The sequence below is a fragment of the Neodiprion fabricii genome, chromosome 5, assembly GCF_021155785.1.
Source record: "Neodiprion fabricii isolate iyNeoFabr1 chromosome 5, iyNeoFabr1.1, whole genome shotgun sequence".
Taxonomy (NCBI): Eukaryota; Metazoa; Arthropoda; class Insecta; order Hymenoptera; family Diprionidae; genus Neodiprion; species Neodiprion fabricii.
Window position 1 is genome coordinate 14,556,246 of NC_060243.1, and position 7,228 is coordinate 14,563,473.

At 35.9% G+C, this 7,228-nt stretch overlaps 1 long non-coding RNA gene across 1 annotated transcript; it reads right to left on the minus strand.

The window, feature by feature from the left end:
* Nucleotides 1-320: 320 nt before the first annotated feature.
* LOC124182498 lies at nucleotides 321-977 on the minus strand. The gene is made up of 2 exons (XR_006870777.1): nucleotides 843-977; nucleotides 321-495 (listed from the first exon to the last, which is right to left on the minus strand). It is a non-coding gene; the product is annotated as an uncharacterized LOC124182498 (long non-coding RNA).
* Nucleotides 978-7,228: the final 6,251 nt, after the last annotated feature.

Sequence of the window (7,228 nt, forward strand, 5' to 3'; positions counted from 1 at the left end):
CTTTTAAATAATAAAAATATATTTCGCTTATTACAGAAACACAATTATGTTCTGATCTCCAGATGCCAAACCTCCTATAATCACAAAAAGTATGGACACAGCAATTTCCAGGCAGCTCGTGAAATTACCTGCTACAGGCAGCACCAACACGGTGACGAATAATTTTTATTTTCTCTCATTGAAATAAAGTTGTGCTAAATTGTGTTAATTTGATATTCAATTCTCACCTCATGAATAAACCCTGAACAATTGATTTAAGGGGGGAGCCTGCTTTAAGGGCTTCACAAAATCGATTTTTTCAAGGATTTTTTTGGGAAGGAAATAAATATCCGATTGAAACGGAACTTTCAGGTTTTATTGTTATATATTTCAGCAGTCTTCTTAAATTTTTTCATTAAGATATATGTCATATTATGCCTGGTACGAGCATTTCACCGAGGCGTCTCGAGTGTGCATTTGTCGTGCGGCGGGAAAGGTGCAGGTCGCAATTTCCATCTGAAACAAAGAAACCAAAAAAATTTTTACTTCTCAATAGTATAGCTTCTAGTTAAACCAAGAAAATTCAACAAAAAGTGAAAAATTCAACAATTTTTCGCAAATTAAAAAAAAAATTCACTTCAGATTGTTTAAAAAGTGGGTTAATCTTAACTTTCTTGAGGTTTTTTAGGTTCAACTAGAAGAGAATTTCATCCCGAGTATAATGCAGTTTGTCTCGTTTCGATAGGACGTTTAGTTTTTTTCCTACCTTTCCCGCCAATTAGGAAAAATCGTAAAAATGAAGAACCGAGAAATCGTGCGTCAAAGTTTTCGTATATAAAAAATCGTAATTTTCTTGAACTTACCGCATTAATATGCTAATCAGCGATTCCTGGTCCATAGAGTTGCCCTTCAGACTCTTCAAAAAACTGGTTCAAAACTTCAAAAAAACTTTAAAAGACCGCTCGTATACTTGCTCGACGCTTGCTCACTATTTCTTCTGTAACTCCGAAAATATTTCGAATTTGCGTCTGAAATTTTAGTAAAATATTCTTGGATAGTTTGGGAAGACATTTATGCAAAAAAAAATTAGATTTTTTGAAGCCTCTAAAGCAGGCTCCCCCCTTAAGTTGCTTGCGTAAGCAGTAATTATAAAATACAGAAAACATTGCATTATTACCATGTATAAATACAATTTTTATCGTTATTTCAATTATTCAATTCAATTTGATTTAAGGCACAAAGGCACATAGGACGAGTATGGGTGAAAAAGAAAAAATGTGCCCGCCAAGTACGTAGCTCTTAGAATGATGCTTCGATATCACTACACGAAAAGCGAGGTCCAACTACATGACGTGTATGTGCAGGCAGGTCATGCTTGGCAGTTTTCCTGATTTCACGGCAAAGATTGACAATCATTTTTTCATTATAATGTAATTATGGTAGGTACTTGGCGGCTTTTTTTACAATTCAAATGTTTTTAATTAGGATTTTACTACCTTCTGCAAGTCTTCAACAGCAACGACAATGTATCCCATAACCAATCATTCATGATAAACACAATCCTTTCACCGTTCAAGACATATAACATTTGTAGTTGATAATGTTGTGCGCTACAATAACTCACTAGGGAATAAAATGGGATTGATATACCACTTCAACTTATACATATAAACAGGAAGATAATTTACCGACGATAAATTACGAGTTGCGAAACGTAATTGTGCAAGCAGTGGTACAGGTAAGTTAAAGTAGTTCGCACAATTTTAATATGTAATTTGAAACTGAACAATATAATTTTACCATGCGTATATGTGATATGTATATTCTAGTGAATCAATTGTAAAATTTGTTGACACTTGTAAGTTGTGAAATTATTTATAAAATTTGTACATTTTATTTTACGTCGCTAGTCGCACAGAAAATCAAATCAGTACACACGAAAGTTATAGAAGTACTCAACATTATATATTATACAAGAACCATGAGTATGTTCATGCAATATTCGTGTCAACTGTATTGAATTGTGTACCAGTAACGATTTACAATATATAATTTAACAATAAAATATCCTTTTTTTTCTTAATATATTTAACTGTCGCGATAGTTGGAGATGTCCTTTTATAGTATTCAAATTGTCTACAGCATGATCTTTCTCGTCGGTTTCCCGTCTCGCTGGATGCCGAGATTTTTCATTTTTTTTTTTGATGTCGTAGTGATATCAAATCTTCTTTTAGAATAGGTTAACACTTTCCGGCTGACCTGCACAAAATGTCTGATAGTCATATCTTTCTTTATTCATTTTTATATTTTTTAATTCTAATTCCTAAGTCAACATATAAAATTTTACGAACACATAAAATTGCAGTATTCGGCGACAAGTCGATCAATTTTTAATTGAGATTAGGTATCTGTTGTGCGATTATATGAGCATTATTACTGTGATGTAATTTTCTAGAGGAATATTCTGTTCGGAAGACATGTCATTGTTGTTTCGACATCTAATTCATATACTTTTTGAAAAAACCTGTTGTATGCGTTACCCATAAAATTAATTACTTTCATGTGCTCAGTTGCCTAAGTGTCGCCTGTTTATATCTCTTTGAAAATTGGTCTCTAGTTTCATACCTTGTCTTTGAATACAAATCTTTGACTGTTTGAATTATAAGATAGAGATTACATCTATATTTATCACAGTCATTATCTGAATTTATAATATGCATACCTTCTATACCATCACTTCTATGCAAGGCCGGGCTTCTTGTCTGCTTATCTCTCTTTTATATGCTTGCGTGACTTTGTGCATTACGAACTGTCCTTATGTTTCCTAAACTTGTTTTCTTAATCAACGATACATTCTTTTTAGCAGCTATGCATATGGGACTTTCTTTTACAAACCGAACACCTTTCTGATCGACACGTTTTTGATTCAGCTGTTTTTGTTCTTACAGATTCTGTATCGAAAAAAAAGAGATACGTATTCGTGGATTTTTTTTTCACATACTTTGGAAAATGAAGGGGGTCGAAAATTTAAGAATCTGCGATTCTCGGCATGGAGACCCATTTTCAAAAATTCGTAACTCTGGTTGTAATTGAACTAGGAACTTCTATTTTTTTCATTTTAAAGCAAAAAGAATGAATTTTAATATAAAAATTGTCTCATTAAAAATTATTAACAAATTCATATGTATTGTTATAAGCAATCGAAATGTTTAAATCGATTTTTAACAATCGTATTCTACGTTAAGTTTCCTATTGAAGATGTATTTTTAATTGATGTGCATATCATCATTACTATTGGAAAAAAATTAATTTATCTAGCGCGGCGCGTCACATCGGCGCGTGGGTTCCATTGCACGCCTCATTTACGTGCCTTGTATCGTTTTTCTCTGTGATATAAGTGATTATTCTATCTTTTTAATAAAATAATATTATTTGTTAGCAAATAAGACTTTATAAAAAATCGAACGAAAAAATAAATAAATAAAAAATATTATTGTAGCAAACCAAAAATTAATTTATTAAGATTTAAATAGATTATATTATTATACGTGCAACATATTATTTTTCATTTTTCGGTTATGCAGGATCTGTTTTGTCAGAACTGCCATAAGAGTCTTTTCAACAGTTGAAGTTTTGAACGAAATTAAGTGTAACGCCACACAGTTGATATATCTGATGGGAACGCTTTCTGGAAGAAGCGTTTTATTTTGTGGTCTGTGAATCAACATGTACTGTACAATGGAATTAAAAAATGTGCATAGTACCGTTCACAAGAGTTGCTATATTTTCCTTGTTAACATTGTGTATAATGATTATGTATACATGATTATAGGAAACTTCTACTGCACCCGGTTATTGTGTACATGCTTAAGACTGTATTGCATTATCCTATTTGAAAGATGTTCTCCGTGTGTTGCCACTGTCTCTGATCGCCATTTTGAAATTCTTTTAATGAATGGAAGAGATACCATTTCCCCTGAAGACTGTAAATTCAAAATAATTGGGTTTCGATACTGAATGAATAAAAAATCGTAAAGACATATTTTTGGTTGAAAGGTTCTAATTTAGGATATGCAAATCAGTGCGATCTACAAGATGAGATTGAGAAATGTGTTGTAACGCTAATTTCTGTTACCCTCGGATGAGGACTTATCGCCGACACTTTGGCGCGATTCTTCAATTACTCTGAACAACTAAACTATAACAAAATCAAATACGTTGGAAGCCAAACGCTTTAGCGTCGAATTTCAAACAATATTACAAATCAATAAGAAACAATACGGAATAATACGGAAATTAACTAGAGAACCCGTTGTACAACTGGCTAGGCTCAGGTACTCACACGAACTGGTACAGTGGCGGTATCCAAGGCAGCTATCGATGATTGAAGAATTGGAGAAATAAAGAAGAAATCAAGTAACAGGTCAACTAGTCATATATTGTCGATTAGATTACAGATTCGAGTCGGTCAAGTTAGATGGCAAGTAGTGTGTATACGCCGCTTCTAATCCAAAGATGGTGCCGCTCCACTTTTCTTGGATAAAAGATCTTTCCCGATTGGTGAACAAACAATTGTCCGTTCATGAACACAAAACGATTTTATGTGACAGATGTTTGTGCCACTTTAGCGTGAAACACGCCTACGACAATCATCGACAAGATTGTATTACGCTAAATAAAGTACGCATGGAATTTCCCAAGTGTAAAGATTTACTATTTTCCAATTTTCAAAACAAAGGCACCGTTCCGTTTGTCGTATACGCCGATCTCGGATGTATATTAATCCCCGAACCTGTAGATGAATTCGAAACTCGTGAGACTTGTGAAATTCAAAAGCATGTCCCGCACAGTGTGGGATACTACGTACATTGCGCGTACGATGAGACATTATCGGAGTTCCACTGTAAACGCGGTGTCGATTGCATAGATTGGTTTATGAAACAGCTGAAAGATTCATCAATTCAAGTAGAGTCACGCATCAAAAACATAATTCCGATGAAGTCTCTTACCCAAGTGCAACGCGATCGTCACATGCGCACAGGGAATTGTTATATTTGTGGAAAACCGTTCACCCTTAAATAGAAATAGTGTTACGATCACTGTCACTTCATGGGTAAATATCGTGGTCCTGGTCATAATCGATGTAATTTGAATTTAGGAGAGTCGCACAAAATTCCAATAGTTTTCCACAATTTGTCCGGTTACGATTCTCACTTTTTAATAAAATTCCTCGCGTCAACTTTCCCCGGTAAAATTACACTGCTACCCATAAACATGCAAGAATATATATATCAAAAATATGTAAATTTAAACAACTGGAAAATTTGAAAAATTAACGACGGAGCCAGGAATCAAACCTGGTATCTAGCGATGCTTTACCGAAACTTACTCAACTAGACCACCTAGCCGCCCTGACTCTGTTGTCATTAATTTCTCTCATGCCCAGTGATTTCAAATTTGTTTTCATGTGCCCGATTTGTATGAGTGAGAATTTCTTCTCTGCATGCACGATGTAAGAAAACTGTAGTGTGTAGATGTTATGTTTACCCTTTCAATCTTTTGCTTCCGATGAGAAGCCCGTAAGACGGCAATGCCGTGTAATAAATAAGATGCGGGTGTGCAAATCATTACTCTACAAGAGAATTTTGTTGGAAATATGTAAATTTGAACTCATTGATCAGACGGCATTGTCGTCTTACGGGCTTCTCATCGGAAGCAAAGGATTGAAAGGGTAAACATAACATCTACGCACTATAGTCTCCTTACATCGTGCATGCAGAAAAGTAATTCTCGCTTATAATAATCGGGCACATGAAAACAAATTTGAACTCACTGGTTATCAGAGAAATGAATGACAACAGAGGCAGGGCGTCTAGGTGGTATAGTGGAGTAAATCTCTGGTAAAGCATCGCTAGATACCTGGTTCGATTCCTGGCTCCGTCGTTAATTTTTCAAATTCACCAGTTGTTCAAATTTACATATTTTCAACAAAATTCTCTCGTAGATTGATGATTTGCATACCCACATCTCATTCATTATACGGCGTTGTCGTCTTACGGGCTTCTGATCGGAAGCAAAGGATTGAAAGAGTAAACATAACATCTACACACTACAGTCTCCTTACATAGTGCATGCAGAGAAGGAATTCTTACTTCTACAAATCGGGCACATGAAAACAAATTTGAACTCACTGGTTATAAGAGAAATTAATGACAACAGAGTCAGGGCGGCTAGGTGGTCTAGTGGAGTAAGTCTCCGGTAAAGCATCGCTAGATACTAGGTTCGATTCCTGGCTCCGTCGTTAATTTTTCAAATTCACCTGTTGTTCAAATTTACATATTTTTAACAGAATTCTCTAGTAGATTGATGATTTGCACACCCGCATCTCATTTATTAGACCGCATTGCCGTTTTACGGGCTTCTCATCAGAAGCAAAGGATTGGAAGGGTAAACATAACATCTACACGCTACAGTCTTCTTACATCGTGCATGCAGAGAAGAAATTCTTACTTATACAAATGAGCACATGAAAACAAATTCAAACTCACTGGTTATGAGAGAAATTGATGACAACAGAGTCAGGGCGGCTAGGTGGTCTAAGTGGAGTAAGTCTCCGGTAAAGCATCGCTAGATACCAGGTTCGATTCCTGGCTCCGTCGTTAATTTTTCAAATTCACCAGTTGTTCAAATTCACATATTTTCAACAAAATTTTCTCGTAGATTAATGATTTGCACACCCGCATCTCATTTATTAGACGGCATTGCCGTCTTACGGGCTTCTCATCGGAAGCAAAGGATTGAAAGGGTAAACATGTCACGAGCGCCGTATATTTACTCAAAACTATAATATATTACCGATTATATCAATTATTATTATCTTTAGAAACAAGGAAGCATAGTTTTAGTTAGTCTATATAAAATATTTTATTATAACCAGTTCATGGAGTGACCAAGCGCAACGGCGTAGTTGGACGGCCAGCAACGTCAGCGTCTTCGCGCCCGCCAGATCCCGGGAGTAATCAACACCGGGATGAGGCGAGCGCTAAATCACGCGCTTCAATGATGACTGTCGCGATGCGAGCCTCTGTTCCGAAATTGTGTATTTAGCGAAAACCCCGAGTTGTAAATTCAGCAAAAACTCGTTCGCCGCCCGACGTTCCAAGGGATGTCGGACGAGCGAGCGAAGGCAGTCCCCGTTAGAGACAGCTAAGAACGACATCTACGGAACCCAGGCTCCTTCAGAGCTGCT